The sequence below is a fragment of the Aquarana catesbeiana genome, linkage group LG02 (assembly GCF_042186555.1).
Source record: "Aquarana catesbeiana isolate 2022-GZ linkage group LG02, ASM4218655v1, whole genome shotgun sequence".
Classification (NCBI taxonomy): domain Eukaryota; kingdom Metazoa; phylum Chordata; class Amphibia; order Anura; family Ranidae; genus Aquarana; species Aquarana catesbeiana.
In genome coordinates, this window is record NC_133325.1 from 234,397,584 (window position 1) to 234,425,178 (window position 27,595).

A 27,595-nucleotide genomic window follows, 5' to 3' on the forward strand; every position below is an offset into this window, starting at 1 on the left:
TATTCCTGCTCTGGTGTTGAGTCAATTTTTTAGATTTACCTCCACTTCCATTCCCAATGACATCTGTTATAGGGACAATCAAAAGAGCAAATCTCTCTAACGGAGACACAGACAGCAAGAAAAACCTGACAATTGTTCAAACCTCTTTTTGATTTAGGTTTAGTTTATTTGAATAATATTTACAGTATGTTACTGCTAGTTTACCATAAACAATTAAACCCATATTATGTATTGTGCTCTACAGTTCATGTCAATCTACCATGTTTCAAATTGTAAACACAATTAGTGTAACCAAACATTATCTTTTATGACTTTTAAGTGGCAATTGTGTTCCATTATGTGTTCTATTTTTCTAAACCTTGAGATTTGCTTAGTCCAGTAAACAAAGTATTTTCCTTCATTAAGTTAAATGTATTCTATTTATTAATAAATAAATGTGTGAAAGGCGTGCTCAAAAGATGTATGTGCAAATTAGCCTGAAAGTGCAAGGGCATCTACTGTGTAAATAGTGGGTGAAATTGAATATTTAAAAATTGCAGGTAAAATCGGAATAGTGATAAATCAATATAATAGAATTTAGACATATAAAAATGCAAAAGAATCAACATGAAAATATAAAACATGCGATATCAAGCATATCCAAAATTGGTGCATATGGAAATATAAAAGTGTATTGGTTGCAACAAACTACTAGACCCAATCAACAAAACATAAAAATAAACAGTAACAATACAGTGTTACACTGTATCTCTAGGCGTACTGAGTAATTATTTTATTTCAGGTACTTATATAGCGCCATCAATTTACGCAGCGCTTTACATATACATTGTACATATACATTGTACATTCACATCAGTCCCTACCCTCAAGGAGCTTACAATGTAAGGTCCCTAACTCACATTCATACATACTAGGGAGAATTCAGACAGGATCCAATTAACCTACCAGCATGTCTTTGGAGTGTGGGAGGAAACCAGAGTACCCGGAGGAAACCCACACAGGCACAGGGAGAACATGCAAACTCCAAGCAGGTAGTGTCGTGGTTGGGATTCGAACCAGTGACCCTTCTTACTGCTAGGTGAGAGTGCTACCACTACACCACTGAGTAATCTAAAGTGTCCAAATTAGTGCTCAGATGATAGGGCACATCCAACCATCTATAAAGTTTAGCTAAGGTGATTTGTGCAATTAAACAAAAAAGAAATATCCATGTGAAATTACAAAGTCTTCAATATTTCAAAAATCTTCAAAGTGCCAAGCAGTGAGATGGTGCAAACAGCAGACTTTCTTATTAAAACAATCACTTAAACAAGTGGAAGATGTGGAGTGCATAGACCAGAAACAAGTATTCAATCCTCTTCATGCAGCAATCCTATAGTGATAGGTAATGGCCCCTTACCTCATTATACTGAGGTAACAGCATAAGATGGACACCGCTCATATCAGCTCCTATGAGGGTTGGTCCTGGATCTTGTACTAGACTTCTATATACCTTAAATCCTCAGGGGGCAAGGCGGCCAAAGAAAGGGAATAGATACCATATAGTGTAGTAATTTTTTTTAAAAGGGTAGCTTTATTAACAGTAAAAAACGTACTCACACAGTGAGATAGCAGAGATCGTATGTATCCGACGAGCGGCGAGCTCGTACACTTCTGACATTATGAGGATTTAAGGTACATAGAAGTCTAGTACAAGATCCAGGACCAACCCCCATAGGAGCTGATATGAGCGGTGTCCATCTTATGCTGTTACCTTAATATAATGAGGTAAGGGGCCATTACCTATCACTATAGGATTGCTCCATGAAGAGGATTGAATACTTGTTTCTGGTCTATGCACTCCACAGCTTCCACTTGTTTAAGTGATTGTTTTAATAAGAAAGTCTGCTGTTTGCACCATCTCACTGCTTGGCACTTTGAAGATTTTTGAAATATTGAAGACTTTGTAATTTCACATGGATATTTCTTTTTTTTTAATTGCACAAATCACCTTAGCTGGACTTTATAGATGGTTGGATGTGCCCTATCATCTGAGCACTAATTTGGACACTTTAGATTACTCAGTACGCCTAGAGATCTCTCAGGACGTACAGTGTAACACTGTATTTTTACTGTTTATTTTTTATGTTTTGTTGATTGGATCTAGTAGTTTGTTGCAACCCATACACTTTTATATTTCCATATGCACCTATTTTGGATATGCTTGATATCGCATGTTTTATATTTTCATGTTGATTCTTTTGCATTTTTATACCTCTAAATTCTATTATATTGATTTATCACTATTCTGATTTTACCTGCAATTTTTAAATATTCAATTTCACCCACTATTTACACAGTAGATGCCCTTGCACTTTCAGGCTAATTTGCACATACATCTTTTGAGCACACCTTTCACACATTTATTTATTCATTCATTCCTTGGATTAGCGCAACACCACTCTTACTCGCTGATTTACTGTACTAATAGGGGGTATTCAGGACCCTATTCGGTGTAAGCAGCTTTTCCTTTAATATTTTTATTTCTTACATGGTAGCACGGAAATAAAACATCTTACATATTCTATTTATTATACAACTCATTTTCCACTTTTTAATTGTATTTTAAAATTTACATTTTCTGTCTGCACAGATACTTTGCACTAGAGGTCACTGTTGTTCTATTGTTGTAACTTGTAATTGAAAAATCCACTATCAGAAAGAAATATACAGTTCTATTTCATCTGGACTATCTGCTGTATGCTGCATCTTTTCGAAATTAATTATTTAATGCAAAACAAAATAATACTACATAATATTATATGGTTTTTTTTTTATTTAAAAAAATGACGCATTTTTCTACAGATTAATATAAACTTCTGTTATGTATCAGATCAGTTGTTTTAGTGAATAAACATATTTCATCCAACAAATATTGTTTTTTTTTATTATTATAATGAATGCGACAATTGTTGAATGTGACATTTTTGTAAAATTTCTTATTTAAAGATCTGAAAGACTCAGCTTTCAATGTTTTTTTTTAATGAGTTATTGTCCATCATTCAGCTGAGTTAGAATAAAAGCATGATCTATGCTTTAATAATGAAATAAATATTTTGTTTTATTAAAAACAACTTGTATTTTTTTATTTCAAATATATTAAACAATTGTCAAACCTTTTTAACAAGAAACTGTAATTATGCTGAGATCAATTCACAAAGGACACAATAATAAATAATACTATTATTATTATTAATCATCATGACTGAATAAAGATTAAAAAAAATCTGGTTAAGATACATGAAAGTCATGTGAACTTCTTTTAACATGCTACAGGTAAACATTTGTTTTTTGAATGGGGGATCAATTCACCAAACGTTTTACATTTTTGGTTTATTCTGAATTAAGCATCAGCATTTTAAATGCCTCTCTGAGTCCCAGCATAAACTCTAGTATACTGTGTACTGAAATAACCATTCATGTTCTCATCTCCCCATGTGACAGGCTATAAATGCAGGAAAGCATTGACAAAGGCACTGTAACCTATAGCAGGACATGTCTGAACCAGGACCTTTTTGGCAGGATCATCAGGTATTATTGTAATGAAAGCTGCCATATTTAATATCTTTTTTGAGTTACATTAACATGTTAAAATGTATGTGAGACTTCAGTGAATGATTTTACATGTATTTTACCACTAGACATAAGCCACTCCGGTTGTGTTTTTTTTTTTTTTTTTACTTACTGTTATTAAATAAAATGTGAGTTGCCCTTAGCATGTACTCACTTTCTACTGCTCAGATTTGTTTATCAGTGTTATGGTTTTGGTTACCTATATTGTTTAAAATGTAATTTCTAACACATTCCATTGTTTGATATTAACAGATATAGAGGGTTATTTACGAAAGTCAAATTCACTTTGCACTACAAGTGCAAACTACAATTGCACAGTGCAAAGTGCACTTGAAATTGCACTGAAAGTGCAATTGGAAGTGCAGTCGCTGTAGATCCAAAGGGGACATGCAAGGAAAATAAAAAAACAGCCAGTGACATCACAGGATAAGGATTAGAGAGGCTAAGGAGAAATATAGGAGAAATCTTGAGTGGAAACTCCAGCAAAATAACGTAAATGAGGTCTGAAATGGCATGAGAACCATTACAGGTCTCTGGTTCAATATTTTTATTGAGTTTTTCAAAGAAGAAATATTAATAGCAGTACATACAAGATATAACCATTACAGGTCTCAAGTCAGTTGGTGGTGGGAGTGTGGGTTGTGTGCTGTGGAGAGGGCAACTGCACCATTTTTTAACAGGCCCTGTCTTTGACACCCTCAGATTTAACACAAAGTTTAGTTGAGGTAAGTACCCTTTAGACATGTGCAATGCTGAAAAATATTTGGATAATTCGTAACTTCGGATAAATTTGTATTCGTCACTTTCACTAACAGCCAAATTTGAAAGGAAATTCCAATACCTATAATTTAATAGTTAGTAATAGTTATTATTATTAGTTAGTAGTTAATAGTTATTATTATTAGTTGGTTATTATTTTGGATTGTTGAATTTTTGGGCTTTTGAAATTTCGTTGTTCTTTTGAATTTTTGTATTTTCATTCTTATTTTTGGATTTTCAAAATTTTGGGTTTTCAGATTTTTGGATTTTCAAATTTAAGAATTTAAAAATTGGACTTGTTCAGGGTAGTGTGCCTGAAGAGTCATTGAGCTTACAAGGTCTCTGGAGAATTTCCCTGGTGGAATAGTCATCAAGGCAAGCCCTGTTCTTCTGTTAATATAATACCCATTTGGGGGTCTAGAGAGTGTGCAGAGATTAGGCATGACATAGCGCCATCATGTGGTTTATTTAGCAAAGTGCAGCAGATACATAGCATAAGCAATGTGTATAGCTTGTTGAAAACAAATATGAAAACAATACATTTAGTATTTTTACTAATTAAATCTATTTACATGTACCATTTTTGAAATTTTAAAGGAAATATACTGGTTCATGTGGGATGTTTGCTCAGTGGGTTACGTGTAGGCTAAGATGGAAGAGATCACTTTCAACAGTGCAGGAAGTATAATTTATCAAGATGATAAAAATACCTGGAGGATTTAACTGATTATTTAACCCTTTTGGGGTCATAGTTTTAAGGTGAAACTTAAAACAGTTTAAAAATCAGAATTAGATTCAGAATCGGACTCTACACAGAGAGCTCTCCACTGCTCTCGTTGGTCAAGATAAGAAGTTGGTACGACTCACTGGAATTTATTTTTGTCATACTGAAGATTGTGGGCTGTGGTGACAAACTGCTGCGATAGGGACACTTGGACAGATGTGGCTACACTGATGGGTGCTGATAAGGCTAGTCTAAAGAGGCTGCACTGCTGGGTGCTGATGAGGCTCCACTGCTGGATTCTCATGAGGATGCACTCATGAGGCTGCACTTATTTGCACTAATGTACTGCAATGAGGCTGCACTGATTAGCTGGCACTGATGTGCACTGATGAGGTGGCACTGACGGGCTCTGATGAGGATTCACTGATAAGTTGGCACTGATGAGCACTCACTGATGGGCACTGATGTGCACTATTGGGCACTGATGAGCACTAATAGGGCTCTGTAGTGGCACTGATGGCACTGATGAGCACTGTACTGGCACTGGTGGCACTGTAGTGGCAATGGTGTGGCACTGATGGGCACTATAGTGGCACTGATGGCATTGTAGAGCACTGTAGTGGCACACTAGAGCACTGTAGTGGCACAGTAGAGCACTGTAGTGGCACTGATTAGCACTGTAGTGGCACTGGTGGGCACTGTAGTGGCACTGCTGTGGCACTGATGGGTACTGTAGTGGCACTGTAGAGCACTGTAGTGGCACTAATGGCACTGTAGGGCACAAATGAGCACTGTAGTGAAACTAATGTGGCACAGGTGGCATTGATGGCACTGTAGGGAACAGATGAGCACTGTAGTGGCACTGCTGTGGCACTGATGGAACACTGATGGCACTGATGAGCAATGAGTTGGCACTGATGGGCACTGTGGTGGCACAGGTAGCACTCATGTGACACTGATATGCACTGTAGTGGCACAGGTGGCACTTATGTGGCCCTGATGGGTACTGTAGTGACACTGGTGACACTGAAGTGGCACTGTAGAGCACTGTAGTGGCACTGATGACACAGATGAGCACTGTAGTGACATTGATGTGGCACTGATGGGCACTGCCGTGGCACATGTGGCACTGATGTGGCACTGTAGGGCACTGCTGAGCACTGTAGGGCACTGCAAAGCACACAAAAATCAAAGCGATTCACACTGCTGCACTCAATTTGTCTCCTCTCCACACATGCTGTATTGGTGTGATTGCAGCACTGCATGATGTATAACTACTTGGATTATTATTGTTCTATTAACTTGAAATAAAAAAACTACCAAAACAGAAAAGCCCACAACACCTACAGTGCTTGAACTTTCAACAAATTTCAGTATTGTTGTACTTAAACACTGCATGGGGAACATTACAACCCCTAATATGAGAGTCAATCCATTGGGTGGGGATTAGGGATCAGTTTTGAGGATACGTTTGGTACCAGAAGGAACTTAGCACAGAGTAGATTGTCTTGTTTTTTTATTTTTATGATAGGTTTACTTTAGAAAAATAAATACTCTCTGTACATACTTTATTATGTCTACAACCTTATCTATTCAATCATATTGGTTTATTTATTTCAAAAAATTAGGTTCCCAATGATATGTATTTTTTACTGTATTTAAAAGAATTTTTACGTACCTGGTAGAGGCCAAGGTGACATGAGGGCTTTTTTTACAACTCCTGCACAGTTTCCTCTGGAGTTGGAGACATATAGTTGGGTATAGTAGGACAATAAGTGGCATCATTGCTTGTACTGGGTCCAGATACAGCAGAAGATCAGAAGCCAGCTTAGGAGCTATGCTCCTGGAGATGCTCAGACCAGATCTGTGCAGGGAGCTGGTATGCAGGGCAGACATAGGAACTTGCAAATGAAAAGAAAAAAGCCATAGTCAAACAGCTGGGGAGCAGAGGTACCAAGTCAAGTCACCAAGGAGCAAGCAGACCTATTGAGTCAGCCAAGGAGTCAGGAGACAGGCTGGGTCAAACAGCAGAGTTCAGCAGAATTCACAGAAGCTATTGAGGACTCAGCAACTCTCCTCACTTGTGCTGTGTTTTAAATAGGACTTTTGAAACCAAAGCTAGTGTTGGACCTGCAAGCTCACTCACATTAGCACATGAATTAACATGCACAGTTGTGCACACAGCCATGACCTTATGCAGCGGCCCATGAACCAAATTATACACATGTGCAGATCTCTGGGCACAGCTATGCACTTGACCTGCTTAACAAGAATGTTTAGTGATTATGTGTGTATTTTATTTTTTTGTTATGTCTAGGACTATATTTCAAATATATAAAATACTCAATATAAATATTGTGTAGCTTTCTATCTAGCCCGTAGGTAATGTTCATATTTTCCACTCGCCAATTGCTGCAAAAACATGTTGTTTATGGAGCTATGTATCTCATTTTAGAATTCACTTCTAGCGTAGCATGACTTTGTGCTTAGGTTATTGTCCCATGGGGGGGCGGAGCCGGCAGCCAGAGCTGATGGTAATGTGAGGAGAGAGCTCTGCCACAACGGCCTATATACCGCAGCTCACAGCGAAACTACACAAACCAAAACTACATCCACAGAATGAGGAGACTAAGGGGAACAAAGCGGTCAAGATGAATGAAAAAAAACGAGAGAGGGACCGAAAAAAATGACCGACTTCTACCCTTCACGGCCGGCCGAGATTCCCAAGATGGCACCCGCTTTGAGAACAGAAACTCAGCATCCCCTGCACACTCCTGCAGCCATCCGTCGCCATCCTCGGGTGAATCTAACCCCACACATTATCCACACCCATCCTCACCCTCTGACAGCCCTGTAAAGCAGAAAAGGAGGATTGGAGTGGAGGAGGAAAATCAGGATGAGGCAGGGACAGAGGGAGACATAATGGAGGAATTCTCCTCTTGCGGCCAGCAATTAGATGCATTCCCCACATCCGGCAGCCCATACTGGACACCACGATGAAAGAAATGTTATTGACTCTCCGGGGGGCCCTCCAACAGAACATGTCTGCATTTATGCATATCACCAAAAATGAACTGTCAGCGTTCAGCAGCAGAGTCAATTATGTGGAAAAAAAATGGAGGAATTCACACTAGCTCATAATGAGTTGGTGGATGCTCACTTTGATGTAGAGGATGAGATTAAAGCCATGCGTCTAAAAATGGCAGACATCAAAGACAGGGCACACAGGAACAATATTAAGTTCAGAGGGATCTCTGAATCGATCAAACCAGCAGAACTCACTGCGTACCTCCAAAAGCTCATGATAACGGTTATACCGTCTCTGGGGCCTAACGACATAATCATAGACAGAGCCCATAGGCTACCAAAGCCCTCATTCCTGCCTGACCAAATCCCCAGGGATGTCATTGCTAGGATCAGTTGATGAGATTTGCCAGACAGCACCCCACGCTCCCTGATCCATTCACCGGAATCGCATTGTATGCAGATTTATCGCAAGCTACACTAACGGCAAGGCACAATTTAGTCCCTATTACAAAAATCTTACGCAACCACAAGATTCTTTATAAATGGAGATTTCCTGCCAAACTGCTGCTGGAAATGCACAAAGAATCGCACGCAATCACTTCCCTTGAAAAAGGTATGGAGCTCCTCAGAAAATGGCGTCTTCTACCGCTGGATGGTGAAGCTGCAGACCCTGATCCCATGCATGACAGACGAAACACTTACCGTCAAAACAAAAGGGGGAAGTAGATGACACTCTGCTACACGTTTGCCTCTGCTGATGGCTCTTATACGCGTGTGGTACTTCTTTCAGGAACACTAACCCCTGATGCCTTCCAAACCTTCCATGAACCCAGGTATAGGTTCAAGAAGCAGCCGTTGTTCGGCTAATTTGATTCCTAGTTATCCCCCTTCTTCAATTACAGGATGACTCCTGTGAACTGTTCTATGCAAACTTTACTGTTTGACTGTTCTATATTGCTGCATAATTCAGCTTGGTTTTTTGTTCATGTTTTCTTTTTTTCTTTTTGCTATTCTGAATTCTACTTCAGAAACTTTACCTCAAATTTTACACGTACCCAACAAAAGCTCAAGAGCATATTGTTTATTGCTAGATGGCAGCAGCTTGTACTCATTGAATGGAATGAACCTTAAAATCGTATCACACAATGTGAGAGGTTTAAACAGCCCCTATAAGCGCAGGACCATGTGGAAGTCAGCTCTGGACCTAAAATGTGACTTCCTGTGTGCACAAGAAACACACTTCGCCAGCAGCAAACCTCCAAAGTGCACACACAATAAATTCTCCAAAGTATTCACCGCCAATGACATTTCGAAAAAAATTGGGGTATTGATCGCTATTAAGGACACACTAACCTTTTCTTTATTGCAGATTCATAATGACCCCCATGGACGCTTTATTATTTTGATTGCAGAAATAGACCGGGTCCTCTACACACTGGTAAATTTATATGCCCCAAATGTTAAGCCGATGAAGTTTATCTGTAAAGTTGTCACACTTGCCAAATCCTTGCAAAAGGGCAATGTCATAATATGTGGGGATTGTAATATGGTTATGAATGATGAAATTGATTCCTCCTCGGTGGCTCTGAGGAAGAGGCCCTCTTTAGGAACATGGTGTCATGAAGGAAGGCTCTTTGATCCATGGCGCTGCCTTAGATCCACCGAGAGGGACTACTCATATTACTCCACGGTGCACAATAGCTACTCTAGAATTGATTTCTTTCTAACAGATATGTATACCCTGCAGAAAGTGAATAAGGCTGATATCCCAAACATTACATGGTCTGACCATGTGCCTGTGGCCATTGAGGTTGAAGTTAGCAATAAAACATCCCACAAACCACTATGGCGCAACAATACTTACCTTCTATCATGTCCCCACATTAAAGAGGAGATAGAAGAGAAACTTAAAGAATACTTTAGTATCAATACAAATGGGGAATGCTCCCCAACAACGATCTGGTGTGCTCACAAAGCATACGCTAGGGGAATTCTTATTCAGATCGCCTCGAGGGAAAGGAAAAAAAAGTCACAACATTTAGCAAAGCTTCACAAGATTAATTGCAGAACTAGAGGCCCAACACAAGGACCCCAGCTCCACATCCCCCAGCATCTTGAAATGCCTTAATTCCTGTCGCGAAGAACTGCGACAGGAACTTAGGGCAGATTACGACCTATATTTCAAAAGGCTGAAACTATCATTCCTTCAGGGAATCCAACTGCCCTCAGTAGATTCAACAGCTCTACAAGCCCTAAACTCTCCAATCACTAGTGCAGAAATTGAGACAGTTATTAAATCTCTCCCCATGCACAAATCCCCAGGAGTGGGCGGCTTTTCCGCTGAGTACTATAAAGCGTTTAGCTCCCTTCTCGCACCAAAACTAGTAGATGTTTTTAATAAAGCAGCCACAGTGGGATCCTTCCCAAGGGAAATGCTCCAAGCAATAATAGTAACCTTACCCAAACCCGGCAAAGATAACTCCCACCCCCAAAACTATAGGCCAATAGCATTACTCAACTCTGACCTAAAGATATATGCAAAGGTACTGGCCAATAGGTTATTGGAAATTACCCCTTCCCTTATAGGACTGGATCAGGTGGGATGCGTAAAGGGCAGGCAAGCACCAGATGGAACTAGAAGGATGCTAGATCTCCTACGATTTGCAGAAATTAATCAAGTACCAAGTATTTTTCTAGCCTTAGATGCCGAAAAGGCGTTTGATAGGGTGCACTGGGGTTACCTATCAAAAACTTTACACAAATTTGGAATATCAGGACTGATCCATTCAGCAATTATGTCCTTATACTCTAATCCTTCAGCCCAAGTATATACTTCTAGTCTCCTATCTGATCCTTTCCTATTATCTAATGGTACGCGACAAGGTTGCCCCCTCTCCCCAATAATTTTCTCACTCATTATAGAACCTCTGGCACAAAGTATTAGGTCCAATGCAACCATCAAAGGCATTAATATAGGTAATGAAAGCCATAAGATAGGACTCTTTGCCTACAATATAATATTAACTATATCCAATCCAACAGCCTCTATACTAGAACTTAAAAAGCTATTGCACAAATTTAGAAGAACAAAGAACAATCAAACACATGTTTCCCTGTAATTGGGACCCCCCCTCAATTACGTATCTTTGTGTGCAACTCACCTCCTCCTCCGCTAAACTATATTCCAGCAATTACCCTCCTCTACTTGCAAATATTGAGGAAGAGATGGTCCAAATTGGCAAACTGCACTTATCATGGATGGGGAGAATAGCTGCATATCAAATGCAAATACTACCTAAACTTCTATACCATTTCAGAACACTACCCATACCTATATAAGTAGATAGATCCGCGCTTAGGACAGAATGAGAGCTGCTGCCAATCTCTAATTAGTACCCCTAGGGGTCTAATTACATAGTAGGTAAGTAAAATGAGAATGAAAACGGCGCTGCCCTCTATAATATTATTAAGTAACAGGAAAAAAATGTCATAAGATTCAGACCTAAATCCAAATGACTCCGATGCATAAAAGCTCCACCAATATCAAAACTTAATACAGTCTAAACCAGAGTAGATCATATATTTAGAGATGATCAAAGTTTCAAAAAACACCATTACTTTAAAGACTACTGAATAAAGGTGCAACCCCTCAGCGGGGTAAAAATGTTGTCCACATTGGAGTATAATAAATGAGTGAAGAAAATTATTATGGTGAGCTGTGTGAGAAAAGAGGTGCAAAAAAAATTATTTTAATGAAATTAGCCCCAGAGTTCAAAAATTTTGGGACAAAATGGCGCCCAAAAAATTTTTTTGAATAGAAAAGAGTAAGTGTGAGATTTATTATCAGTGTAATATACGTGTTGCCACTTCCATATATATATATGTGCAAAGAAATAAGTGGGGTAGTGTTGGACTCCAATATTCAAAAATATTGGGACAGTATGGCGCTTGTGAAACATAAAGTGTCCTAATATGTGACAAACTAAATTATAATACAATTAAATCACTCCCTGTGCATAAATTACAATAAAAAAATAAAAATAAAGATAAATATTCAGTTAATTCCAATTACCTTTGTTTGTAACAGGTGATATAGTTAATTTCTAAAAAGTTTTTATATATAATCCATGCAGAAAAGAGTGTTGTAAACCAGGTGGGGAGAACAGAGTTCAGCTGTAAGTGCTGTTTATTTCACCCTGGGGGATACACCGCAGTGACTTCTGTGCGATTTTTCATAAGGTGACTTGAAGTGCTCGCCCCCCAGTGCTACCCCACTCACCAGAAATAATCACCCCTGCAGGGGTACCAAGCGACAGAGTGGGTGCTTTAGGGCGGATGATGTTCACTCCAAAGCTGCTTCCATTCCTCTGCTCTGTGCGGTCCTCACGGCTGTTCCAGGGAAATTAGGTGTTCTGATATGACCATACTACTCCAGCAGTGTACCACCTTTAAGCTGTTAGACTCTTTTATTCATGTTGTTGAAACCTCATCTGGTCTCCTAAAATCTGCCTTCTATAAACAAACCTGATTGCAGAGTTCTAAGTTTTATGTGTTGATCTTGTCTTGGCCTCTTGCTATTCTGACTTTTGAAGCAAAAGTTTTGTCTAACAGCTTAAAGGTGGTACACTGCTGGAGTAGTATGGTCATATCAGAATACCTAATTTCCCTGGAACAGCCGTGAGGACCGCACAGAGCAGAGGAATGGAAGCAGCTTTGGAGTGAACATCATCCGCCCTAAAGCACCCACTCTGTCGCTTGGTACCCCTGCAGGGGTGATTATTTCTGGTGAGTGGGGTAGCACTGGGGGGCGAGCACTTCAAGTCACCTTATGAAAAATCGCACAGAAGTCACTGCGGTGTATCCCCCAGGGTGAAATAAACAGCACTTACAGCTGAACTCTGTTCTCCCCACCTGGTTTACAACACTCTTTTCTGCATGGATTATATATAAAAACTTTTTAGAAATTAACTATATCACCTGTTACAAACAAAGGTAATTGGAATTAACTGAATATTTATCTTTATTTTTATTTTTTTATTGTAATTTATGCACAGGGAGTGATTTAATTGTATTATAATTTAGTTTGTCACATATTAGGACACTTTATGTTTCACAAGCGCCATACTGTCCCAATATTTTTGAATATTGGAGTCCAACACTACCCCACTTATTTCTTTGCACACATATATATGGAAGTGGCAACACGTATATTACACTGATAATAAATCTCACACTTACTCTTTTCTATTCAAAAAATTTTTTTGGGCGCCATTTTGTCCCAAAATTTTTGAACTCTGGGGCTAATTTCATTAAAATAATTTTTTTTGCACCTCTTTTCTCACACAGCTCACCATAATAATTTTCTTCACTCATTTATTATACTCCAATGTGGATAACATTTTTACCCCGCTGAGGGGTTGCACCTTTATTCAGTAGTCTTTAAAGTAATGGTGTTTTTTGAAACTTTGGTCATCTCTAAATATATGATCTACTCTGGTTTAGACTGTATTAAGTTTTGATATTGGTGGAGCTTTTATGCATCGGAGTCATTTGGATTTAGGTCTGAATCTTATGACATTTTTTTCCTGTTACTTAATAATATTATAGAGGGCAGCGCCGTTTTCATTCTCATTTTACTTACCTACTACCCATACCTATCCCCCAATCATTCTTCTCACAATTAGCGAAAATTTTAAACAAGTTTATTTGGGCAGGCAAAAAACCTAGAATTGCACTGAAATATCTGTACAAACCCAAACACTTAGGCGGTGTAGGACTCCCCAACGCACACATTTACTATCAAGCAGCTATATTAGAACAAACTCAATATTGGTTCACATGCCAAACTGACAATAAATGGTCTGAAATAGAACAAGAAATCACCCCCGGACATAATCTCCCAGCATTGGCGTTAGCTGCTGGTATACACTACAGACCCATCATTCCACTGTACCCTACTATAAAAGCTTCTATAAAAGCATGATCCTCCATGTTAAGACAGCCCTTTATGGACACTACTATGCAGGAAATACAAATCCCATTAGCAACGTTTGAATACTTGATCCCAAACATCTCAACCCAAACTTTGAAAAGAAGAGGGGAACATTTCTTCACACCTGACCTACAGGGACAGGAAGCACTGGAAAGATACCAATTGTTTCAAATAAATCACTACCTCAAATATAACACACCTAGACCACTAAAAATACCTCAAATACTTTGGCACTATCTATTAAACAAATGCCCGGGGAAGCACAAGGGAATGTCCTTATTCTACAAATTCACTACCCCCCCCCCCCCCCCCCTTATACATGCAGGCTAAACTGCCCAACATGAGAAAGTGAGAACAGGAGCTAAAAAAAGAATTCCCACTGCAACAATGGCATATAGCAGTAAAAAGTAATGGTGAATCCTCAGCGTGCATAGACCATTGGGATAATGCACAAAAGATTCTGCATAGGTGGTACCTTACTCCCCTACGTATACATAAAATGAACCCGAGCATCTCTCCACTATGCTGGCGGAACTGTGACAATACCGGTAACCTTCTACACATATTGTGGAGCTGTAAGGTAATACAACCCTTCTGGCAGGAAGTAGCTACCATCATTCATACAATCACAAATACCACAATCACATTATACCCTGAACTTGCCCTCCTCAGCCTGGGCATAGACAACTTTCCCAATCTGACGAGAAAGGTTGTAATAAATATACTATTTGCAGCACGCATATCACTAGCAAGAGAATGGCACTCTCAATCACCCCCAAAAGTTGAGGAAGTAATTTCCAGAGTGAATGCCCACTTCACAATGGAAAAAATGCTAGCGTATAAGGAAAGAAGATCTCCGGCCTTCCACAAAAACTGGGAGGTCTGGAAATCTTCTCATTATGCTCCCTCTCACTTGTGAATTGTGAATTGTGTTTTATGATATTTAGGCTAAGCAACCAGGCATATAGTGGTAAAAGTAGTTAATTCATTAGATAAAGTAATAAGTAAATCAATAAATAATTAACAATACCAGAAGTAGTCACACCAGAAGACCCAAGACAGAATTTATTAATTTGTGACTATACTAAAAAGTATGTGTTTTCTGTTATTAATGTGTTAAAAAAGTATCAACGTTTGAAGTTCATAAGTTAGCTATCAACAAAGTAAGAATTAAGCACATACTGTATTTCTTCACTAATGACCCTCACTAAGGTCATTAGAGGGCTACCTTGCTCAAGATTATTAGAGGTTCCTGCTCACAGTTTGTACCCAGTCGGGGTGACAGGTCCTACCTCCTGTTGAGGTCGTAAGCTACGTGGTTATGGGTAGCTCAGGTAGAAATATCTCTTTGTAGAAACATGTCTGTCATTCAACACTCACCCTGTTTATGTCATATGTTATAAACTATGCTTCGTACTTTGTGTATAAACTGAAATTTTACAATAAAAATCTATGGTTTAATAGGTTATTGTCCCATGGAAAGGTGAATCTCTATGTCAGGCTCAGGTAACTCACAGACTCAAAAAGGTTAAAAGGTTTTCCTCTACAACCACCACTACCATGTTTAACCACTGGTATTTTTGTTATTAGGGTAATAGTACAGCTAGTGCTCTGCTACATACAGCATTTGGCACCATAGTCAAAAGTTAATTGTAAACTGTTATTGTGGTTCCTCTGGAAAAAAATACTTATTTTGAGATCGTTTAGCACTTTATTTTCACACCTGATGACCTAATTCAACTAATTAGAATATTTTAAAGACAACTTTCACAGTTTATGTTACAATTAAATATTTGAGGCACATTTCTCTGAAATCTGTGATTGTGGTTGCCAAAAAAAGGGGCTGCAGAGAGGATTCCTCCATGTTGCCATATGGAGGGGTCAAAAATAGATAAACAACCTTTTATGGTAGAAATGTCCTTTAATAATAATTAAGTATACCGTTTGTCCACTGTGTAACACTGTGTCATACAATAATACAGCTGCCAAAATCAAGTACATAATTTGTATGGGGAAACAACTGTATGAATACAGCGAGGTTACAAATCATACTACATAGTTAGGAAAAACTTTGTAAAACATTTAATATGTCACCCTTTCCATTCTTCTGACAATATGAAATGTAAAGCGCAAGATCCTGTTTTAGTTATCAGTGAATAAAACATTTCCTGAGTTTTATTTTCTACTTATATTAACATAAATGGAATTCAATTACTTTGTGTGTGTAATCTAGGATTTATGACAACTTGTAGCTCAAAGGAAATTAATTGTTTATATTCCCTACTTTTCAGATTTAAGAATGTAATTTATGGACCTTTGGCACTATGTGTTTGAAGAAAAAAAAAACATACTGTACAACAAAGCTTTCAGTTAAGTAACCGTCTTTTTTTCTTTTATTTATGATCACATATGAAATTGTATCATTTTGTACATATGAAATACTGTATATTATATACACAAAGTATAGCAAGCACAATGAATAACATTGAAAAGTGCTAGGGTTAATTCCTATATATGGAGTTTAGAAGAAAAAACATCCCATGAATGCCAAAGAAAACGAACCCCCTACATGCTAAAATTATTAGACATTAGCAACATTGGTTTTATTTATATATTATTGTAAAAGAAAATCTTCACTAAGGGGCTGTGTATAATACAATCACACATTTAGACTGAAATCGCTATATTTTCTCTAAAATATATATTTCCTATATTGTCATTGCCACCTAGTGGCGATAATGCTTTTTTCCTGATTGAGGTATTTATGGAAAAAATAAACACATTGTGGCCACTAGATGATGCTGACGACATACTAACTACATATACTAGAGTAATGTGTGGACGCTTGTAACATCCATACAACAATGTTTTACCTTGACTATTTTGTGTTGAATTTAAAAGTAAGGGGAAATTATAATGCTTTGAGTTAGTTTTTTTTTTAATTTTAAAGAATCAAAGCTCAATAGATCACAATGTGCAGCACTTAAACTACATAAAATACATAAACTACACTACATAAAATACATTTTCGAATATCATCTGTCTGTCAAACTTACCAACTTGCTGCCCACCCACAGTACATTTAAATTGGTTGTAAAGGCAGAAGGTTTTTTTTATCTTAATGCATTCCATGCATTAAGATAAAAAGTCTTCTGTGTGTAGCAGCCCCCCTAATACTTACCTGAGCCCTATCTCTATCCAACGATGTCCGCGAGTCCCTCGGCTGTCCGGGACTCTCCCTTCTGATTGGCTGAGACACAGCAGCAGTGCCTCCCACTGCTGTCAATCAAACTCAGTTAGCCAATCTTGGGAGAGAGTGGGTGGGGCCAGGCCACAATGGATACACGGAGCTGCAGCTCGGCTCGGGTGCCCCCATAGCAAGCTGCTTGCTGTGGGGGCACTAAACAGGAGGGAGGGGCCAGGAGCTCCAGTCAGGGACCCGAGAAGAGGAGGATCCGGGCTGCTCTGTGCAAAACCACAGTATAACATGTTTGTTATTTTTATAGAAAAAAACAAGACTTTACAATCACTTTAACAAGACTGGGCAGCAGCTGCAGGCACCGTAATTTACTGGTACATTGCTTAGCACACATGCACTGGAACTCAGCTGCTGTTAGCATTTTTTTTTACTCTTCTGTATTTTTTTATTTATATAGCAAAAAAAAAAACTCAGTGGTGATTAATTACCACCCAAAAAAAAGATACACATTGAAATTGCGTACAGTGTTGAATGAACGAGCAATTGCAGGTAAAGTACTGAGGTCAAGTGGTTAACTTATTAAATAGTAAATCCAAAAGCATGTAATATATGTGCAAACAATATTATGAATAAACAGAATAAATCTATATGTACAGTGAAGTGAAAGTGACCTGTCCATGCAAGATTATTTCTCAGTGGACACTATCCCTAGTTACAATACAAATTGAAAAGCCCTTTTATTGTACATAAAGGACACGGATAGGTAAGTGGAACTTTTTATTTGCAGCAGAGAGATCACACAAGTAAATAAAATCCTTTTTTTATTGCAATGCTTAAAATGTTTGATTTTATGTTGTATTTACCTGTGTGTTTTCTCTGTGGCACATACGAAGTCTCACTTACCTATGTTTGCCCTTTATGGGCAATAAAAGGGCTTTTCAATTTTGATATTAAATTTACACTCAGTGTGAGTCCCATACAAAATATATATAATGTGCAATAGTCGATACCGTACTGATCAATGCTCTGCAAATCTTAATCCAATCAACAAATGCTATGGGCATCTCATATTGTCCCTTGTCTTACTCAAGTTATATCCTGCAATAAACGTAATAAAACTACGCAAATGACTGCTTATTGTCTTAATTGATAGATAAGGGTCTGGCAGCAGGGTGATTGGAGGATTGCTAGTAACCAAGTGGTGAGCACACTGCTGCAGAACATTTTCATTAGGTACAGAAAATACATGTTCCTGCCAGGAATGCTGTGTCCTTGTCACTTCCTGTGAGCTGACCATTCACCACAATGTCATATGTGGTACTTTGAGCCTCAGTTGAGAGTTGGATGATAAACCTCTTCTGAGACTCTCTGCTGCTCCCACTTCATCTTGTTAACAAGGACCCAGTTTTTTCTGCAAGACAGCTGGCAGGATTTCTGATTCTTGCTCCAGTGTCTGCCCCTGGTTGTAACTTCTGGCTGTTCTCTTTCAAGGTTAGATGACTCCTTTTGTCCTTACTCCTGTCTGTGATGTACAGGGGTGACATGGAAGATACAAAAACCTTTAAATGACAGATTTGAGGGATGTTTTAACACTGTATGTCCCTGAACAGCAGTTAAAGGTACATTTAGCTTTGCTGATAGAGAGCAGTAGCACCCCAAACTAATATTATTTAAATCACTTCAGTAAAAAAAAAAGCAATGGAAGGTTTGTCCTCTGAAAAATGACAGCTACAGCATGCCCTATGTATATTGGTGGATTCAAAATATAAAACGATGGTGGCACAGTTTGTAAGCTCCCAGTGCTGGAATGTATTATTTTAAAAAGTTAAAAAAGTGTAAAATTGAAATGTGCAAAAAAACTTTACACTGCCACCTTACAATTCCACAATTCCTTTACCTATATGATATGATCCTCAGGTATGGTTGGGTAGAAATTGGTCAGGGACACCAAGGTTTTTGTTACAGAAATGAGAGCTGAACCCCTTTGAAGCTCCTAGGTTTGGGAGGGTAAAAATTGATCAGTTTTGTAGCAGGAACAACATACTTAATTGTGGAGACACAAGGCACAGGCAGCTACCTCCCTAAAAATTAGAACTATAGGCTTTAGGCACAGTATAAATAAGTGGAAATTGGACAGTAGCACCACCGTTTGAAGACAGTGCAAACAGTCCAATTTTACAGTTCTATAAAAATTGGAGCTTTTTGTTGTTTTGGTGTAGAAGATTAGGTGTCTGTACTACTTCTACTACCATCCTTTGAAATGACACCCAAAATTTATTAATGTGTGATCACAGTTTTCTTAGGGAAGCTCTACAGTACACCTTAGCAGAACACCTTAGCATCTTCAAACACATTTTCACACATGCAGCTTCCCAAATCTACAAAAAATTTTTTTCTATGAAATCTTTTTTTGTTGCCCTAAAGTTAAAGTCAATTCTGAAAAAAGTCACCTTAAAAAACACTATATAGACCTTTTTTCCAATAAAGCAGAATTAAAGGTACTATACTTAACTCCAACATTCACAAGGGGTCCCTCACAGGCACCAGCATCTTTGTACATCACAGGAGTCAGTTATACACTTGATCTTGACACACTGGAATTATCTATCACTATAACTGTTGTGGAGCACTGTGAATGTTCATCATTTTGGAAAAGGATGCAGAACTTCTTTGGAGCACATTTATCACAAAAAGTTTATCTGTCGGTTTTGTACATGGTTTATGTAATATAGAAAATAACATATTATTGTACGTATGTGTAGCGCTGGTAGATTTGTAATCTACCGCATGTAGGGTAAATTTAGTAACTTGTTCGTTAGGAAGGTTAAGTTTGTCTCTGTTCCAGCTTGGCTGATGTTGTGTGTGTTTCCATGCTGACCGGTGGGTGTCGCTGTTATCACTGGTTAGTGTTGGAAAGGCAACGTGTTGAAGCGTATGGATGCTCTTCTGTCCCAGAGACAACTCGGTGGAGGTGGTCCTCCGAGTTGCATTCTGGGTGTGGGTATTTATGGGACAGACGCCATATTTTGGGGTTAATTTTTCAGCCACCTGCTGGCCCTCCTGGCCGACAGGTATTCATTAAGGAGCTACCTCGTGGTCCTCCGTTACATAGTTACATAGTTACATAGTTACATAGTTAGTCAGGTTGAAAAAAGACACAAGTCCATCCAGTCCAACCATAAAAAAAAAAAAAAAAAAAAAAAAAAAAAACGTACAATCCAATATACCCAATACTATACCCACAGTTGATCCAGAGGAAGGCAAAAAACCCCAGCAGAGCATGCTCCAATTTGCTACAGCAGGGGAAAAAATTCCTTCCTGATCCCAGAGAGGCAATCGGACCTTCCCTGGATCAACTCTACCCACAAATGTCAGTACCCAGTTATATTATGTACATTTAGGAAAGTATCCAGGCCTTTCTTAAAGCAATCTACTGAGCTGGCCAGAACCACCTCTGGAGGGAGTCTATTCCACATTTTCACAGCTCTTACTGTGAAGAAACCTTTCCGTATTTGGAGATGAAATCTCTTTTCCTCCAGTCGTAAAGAGTGCCCCCTTGTCCTCTGTGTTGACCGTAAAGTGAATAACTCAACACCAAGTTCACTATATGGACCCCTTATATATTTAAACATGTTGATCATATCCCCCCTTATTCTCCTCTTCTCAAGAGTGAACAAATTCAGTTCCTCTAATCTTTCCTCATAGCTGAGCTCCCCCATGCCTCTTATCAGTTTGGTTGCCCTTCTCTGCACTTTCTCCAGTTCCCCGATATCCTTTTTGAGAACTGGTGTCCAAAACTGAACTGCATATTCCAGATGAGGTCTTACTAATGATTTGAACAGGGGCAAAATGATATCTCTCTCTCTGGAGTCCATACCTCTCTTAATACAAGAAAGAACTTTGCTCGCTTTGGAAACCGCAGCTTGGCATTGCATGCTATTATTGAGCTTATGATCTACCAAAACCCCCAGATCCTTCTCCACTACAGATTCCCCCAGTTGTACTCCCCCTAGCATGTATGATGCATGCATATTCTTAGCCCCCAAGTGCATAACTTTACATTTCTCAACATTAAACCTCATCTGCCACATAGTCGCCCAATTAGACAGAGCATTGAGGTCAGCTTGTAAATTGGAGACATCCTGTAAGGACGTTATTCCACTGCATAGCTTGGTGTCATCTGCAAAGACAGAAATGTTACTTTTGATCCCAGATCCAATATCATTTATAAAGATATTAAAGAGTAAGGGTCCCAGCACTGAACCTTGGGGTACACCACTGATAACCTTAGACCATTCAGAGTAAGAATCATTAACCACTACTCTCTGAATTCTGTCTTTTAGCCAGTTTTCTATCCATTTACAAACTGATATTTCCAAGCCTGTAGACTTTAACTTACACATGAGCCGTGTGTGCGGAACTGTATCAAACGCTTTTGCAAAATCCAAATAAACCACGTCCACAGCCACCCCTCTGTCCAAGGTTTTACTTACCTCTTCATAAAAAGAAATCAGGTTTGTCTGACAACTTCTGTCTTTCATGAACCCATGCTGTCTGTTGCTTAAAATGTTTTTTTCCAGCAAGAACTCGTCTATGTGGTCTTTTATTAAACGCTCCAGTATCTTCCCGACTATAGAAGTTAAACTAACAGGTCTATAGTTACTTGGTAAAGACTTTGATCCCTTTTTAAATATAGGCACCACGTTCGCCCTGCGCCAATCCAGCGGTACTATTCCCGTCATTAATGAGTCCCTAAAAATTAGATACAATGGCTTTGAAATTACAGAGCTCAATTCTTTTAGGATCCGTGGGTGGATGCCATCAGGTCCAGGTGCTTTATCCACCTTTATTCTGTCTAAATATTTCTGGACCATATCCCTTTTGAGACATTGTGGATCATTGGGGGCTGTGTCAATACCACCCCCCTTATGGACATGAGCTTCCCCATGCTCTTTTGTATATACAGAGCTGAAGAAAGTATTTAATAAATTAGCCTTCTCCTTGTCCCCAGTCACCCACTCTAGATTATTTTGTAAAGGGCCTACATGCTCAGACCTGACCTTTTTACTATTAATATATTTGAAGAATTTTTTGGGGTTTGTCCTACTATTTTTTGCGATCTCTCGTTCATTTTGAATTTTTGCACCCTTGATTTCCTTTTTACATATTCTGTTAAATTCTTTGTAGCATTTAAATGACACTAGTGTTCCTTCATTTTTATATTTTTTAAAAGCTCTTTTCTTATTGTTTATAGCTTTTCTAACTTTGACCGTGAGCCACATAGGTTTTCTTTTTAGCCTTTTAAACTTATTGCCCATGGGAATATACTTTGCAGTAAGGTCCCAAACAGTCTTTTTGAAGAATTCCCATTTCTGTTCTATGTTTATCGCTGCCAATATTCCCTCCCAGTCTAAGTCCTCGAGAGCAGCCCTCATCCTTGGAAAATTTGCTCTCTTGAAGTTAAGTGTTTTAATCTTTCCCTTATGTATTTCTTGTTTACAGCTAACATCAAATGAAATCATGTTATGGTCACTGCTACCCAGGTGTTCCTTTATCTGCACATTAGTAATAAGCTCTGCATGGTTTGAGATTACCAGGTCCAACAGAGCTTCATTCCTAGTTGGGGCCTCAATAAACTGGACCATAAAATTGTCCTGTACTAGGTTTATAAATTTTTGCCCTTTAACTGTCCCAGCAGTGCCATTACTCCAGTCAATTTCTGGGTAGTTAAAATCTCCCATTATTATCACTGTCCCAGCCCTTGCAGCCCTTTCCATCTGTGCAAGGAGCTGAGTCTCCACCTCCTCGTTAACATTGGGTGGTCTATAACAAACTCCAATGATTAACTTTGAACTACGCCCATCTATATGTAGTTCCACCCATAATGCTTCAGACTCATCACACTCTCCATCAATCAGGTCCTCTTTCACACTTGCTTTGAGATCACTTCTCACATAGAGACAGACCCCGCCACCTTTCCTTTTTACCCTGTCTCTCCGAAAGAGTGCATAGCCAGGAATATTAATAGCCCAGTCATGTGAGGATTGAAGCCAAGTTTCAGCAATACCGATTACATCATAGTTCACTTCATGCACCAGAGCTTCCAACTCACCTATTTTGCTTGGCAGACTTCTGGCATTGGTGAACAAACACTTTAATGCATTATTACATTTTGGTCTGGTGTTTTTCATATATTTTTTAGTAGTACAAATGGCACTACAGTTTCCAATGGCTGTTTGCAACATGGGAAATTTCTTGACACCTGCCATAACCCTCCCCCCATCTGTCCCCATTCCACCCTCCATTAATGTCTGACCCCTAACTGACCTGTCTTCTTGATGTAATTCTAGTTCACCCTCCCCCCTCAATCCTAGTTTAAATACTCCTCCAGCCTTCCTATAAACCTCTCCCCCAGCACAGCAGACCCCCTTCCATTCAAGTGCAAACCGTCTTTAGCATATAGGTTGCACCCAAATGAAAAGTCAGCCCAGTGCTCTAGAAACCCAAATCCCTCCTCCCTACACCAGGTCTTGAGCCATGCATTCAGCTCTCTAATCACCCACTGCCTTTCCTGTGTTGCGCATGGCACAGGCAATAGTTCAGAGAATATCACCTTGGAGGTCCTTCCCTTCAACTTGCAGCCTAGTTCTTTAACCACTTCAGCCCCGGAAGGTTTTACCCCCTTCCTGACCAGAGCACTTTTTACAATTCGGCACTGCGTCGCTTTAACTGCTAATTGCGCGGTCATGCAATGCTGTACCCAAACGAAATTTGCGTCCTTTTCTTCCCACAAATAGAGCTTTCTTTTGATAGTATTTGATCACCTCTGCCGTTTTTATTTTTTGCGCTATACACGGAAAAAGACCGAAAATTTTGAAAAAAAATGATATTTTCTACTTTTTGTTCTAAAAAAAATCCAATAAACTCAATTTTAGTCATACATTTAGGCCAAAATGTATTTGGCCACATGTCTTTGGTAAAAAAAATGTCAATAAGTGTATATTTATTGGTTTGCGCAAAAGTTATAGCGTCTACAAACTAGGGTACATTTTCTGGAATTTACACAGCCTTTAATTTATGACTGCCTATGTCGTTTCTTGAGGTGCTAAAATGGCAGGGCAGTACAAAACCCCCACAAATGACCCCATTTTGGAAAGTAGACACCCCAAGGAATTTGCTGAGAGGCATGTTGAGCCCATTGAATATTCATTTTTTTTGTCCCAAGTGATTGAACAATGACAAAAAAAAAAAAAAAAAAAATTACAAAAAGTTGTCACTAAATGATATATTGCTCACACAGGCCATGGGCATATGTGGAATTGCACCCCAAAATACATTTAGCTGCTTCTCCTGAGTATGGGGATACCACATGTGTGGGACTTTTTGGGAGCCTAGCCGCGTACGGGGCCCCGAAAACCAATCACTGCCTTCAGGATTTCTAAGGGCGTACATTTTTGATTTTACTCCTCACTACCTATCACAGTTTTGAAGGCCATAAAATGCCCAGATGACATAAAACCCCCCCAAATGACCCCATTTTGGAAAGTAGACACCCCAAGCTATTTGCTTTGAGGCATGTTGAGTCCATGGAATGTTTTATATTTTGACACAAGTTGCGGGAAAGTGACAAATTTTTTTTTTTTTTTTTTTTGCACAAAGTTGTCACTAAATGATATATTGCTCACACAGGCCATGGGCATATGTGGAATTGCACCCCAAAATACATTTAGCTGCTTCTCCTGAGTATGGGGATACCACATGTGTGGGACTTTTTGGGAGCCTAGCCGCGTACGGGGCCCCGAAAACCAAGCACTGCCTTCAGGATTTCTAAGGGCGTACATTTTTGATTTTACTCCTCACTGCCTATCACAGTTTCGGAGGCCATGGAATGCCCAGGTGGCACAAACCCCCCCCAAATGACCCCATTTTGGAAAGTAGACACCCCAAGCTATTTGCTGAGAGGCATGGTGAGTATTTTGCAGCTCTCATTTGTTTTTGAAAATAAAGAAAGACGAGAAAAAAAATTTTTTTTTTTCTTTTTTCAATTTTCAAAACTTTGTGACAAAAAGTGAGGTCTGCAAAATACTCACTATACCTCTCATCAAATAGCTTGGGGTGTCTACTTTCCAAAATGGGGTCATTTGGGGTTTTTTTTTGCCACCTGGGCATTCCATGGCCTCCGAAACTGTGATAGGCAGTGAAGAGTGAAATCAAAAATTTACGGCCTTAGAAAGCCTGAAGGCGGTGCTTGGTTTTCGGGGTCCCGTACGCGGCTAGGCTCCCAAAAAGTCTCACACATGTGGTATCCCCATACTCAGGAGAAGCAGCAGAATGTATTTTGGGGTGTAATTTCACATATTCCCATGGCATGTTTGAGCAATATATCATTTAGTGACAACTTTGCGCAAAAAAAAATAAAAAAAATAAAAAATTGTCTCTTTCCCGCAACTTGTGTCACAATATAAATTATTCCATGGACTCAACATGACTCTCAGCAAATAGCTTGGGGTGTCTACTTTCCAAAATGGGGTCATTTGGGGGGGTTTTGAACTGTCCTGGCATTTTATGCACAACATCTAGAAGCTTATGTCACACATCACCCACACTTCTAACCACTTGAAGACAAAGCCCTTTCTGACACTTATTGTTTACATAAAAAAATAATTTTTTTTTGCAAGAAAATTACTTTGAACCCCCAAACATTATATATTTTTTTTAAAGCAAATGCCCTACAGATTAAAATGGTGGGTGTTTCATTTTTTTTTTTCACACAGTATTTGCGCAGCGATTTTTCAAACGCATTTTTTGGGGAAAAAACACACTTTTTTACATTTTAATGCACTAAAACACACTATATTGCCCAAATGTTTGATGAAATAAAAAAGATGATCTTAGGCCGAGTACATGGATACCAAACATGACATGCTTTAAAATTGCGCACAAACGTGCAGTGGCGACAAACTAAATACATTTTTAAAAGCCTTTAAAAGCCTTTACAGGTTACCACTTTAGATTTACAGAGGAGGTCTACTGCTAAACTTACTGCCCTCGATCTGACCTTCGCGGCGATACCTCACATGCATGGTGCAATTGCTGTTTACATTTGACGCCAGACCGACGCTTGCGTTCGCCTTAGCGCGAGAGCAGGGGGGACAGGGGTGCTTTTTTTTTTTTTTTTTTTTTTTTTCTTTATTATTATTATTTTTTTATCTTATTTTTAAACTGTTCCTTTCATTTTTTTTTTTTTAATCATTTTTATTGTTATCTCAGGGAATGTAAATATCCCCTATCATAGCAATAGGTAGTGACAGGTACTCTTTTTTGCAAAAATTGGGGTCTATTAGACCCTAGATTTCTCCTCTGCCCTCAAAGCATCTGACCACACCAAGATCGGTGTGATAAAATGCTTTCCCAATTTCCCAATGGCGCTGTTTACATCCGGCGAAATCTAAGTCATAAAATGCTCGTAGCTTCCGGTTTCTTAGGCCATAGAGATGTTTGGAGCCACTCTGGTCTCTGATCAGCTCTATGGTCAGCTGGCTGAATCACCGGCTGCATTTTCAGGTTCCCTGTTGAGACAGGAGAGCCAGAGAAAAACACGGAAGACGTTGGGGGGGAGGGGCATTCCCTCCCACTGCTTGTAAAAGCAGTCTAGAGGCTAATTAGCCGCTAGGATTGCTTTTACATGAAAGCCGACCGCTGGCTGAAAAGAATGATACCAAGATGATACCTAAACCTGCAGGCATCATTCTGGTATAACCACTCAAAGTCGTGAATGGCGTACCTGAAGACAAAAAAATGGTTAACAATAAAGCACAGTAAACGGTAAGGTATAAAAAATTGCATACCTGAAAAGCAAACATGATAAAACATAATAACAATAAAACATTGCAGAATAGAATACAGTAAAAAAGAGCAGAACAATAGAGAGAGAATAGAGAGAGAGAGAACAATAAAACGACAACTATTTTTTTTTATTTTATATTTTTGTATGTGTTTTTTTTTTTTTTTTTTTTTTTTACACTTTTTTTTGTAACTAACTTTTATAACTGTAACCGGTTCCAGGTTCGGGTCTCTCAAAATGCGATGGCATCTTGGGAGACCCTGTGAAAGTGTGCCTAGTCTGTGCAATGCTGTACCCTACGCTAATACTCAACTAGTGTATGGTAGCGTTCAAAACATTCACCAATGCAAAGACCAGGATTGTCAGGACAGGAGGGACAATAATAGAGGGTGTCACGCCTATATCCGCGCTTGCTGCAGACACGACATCTTTTTTGGG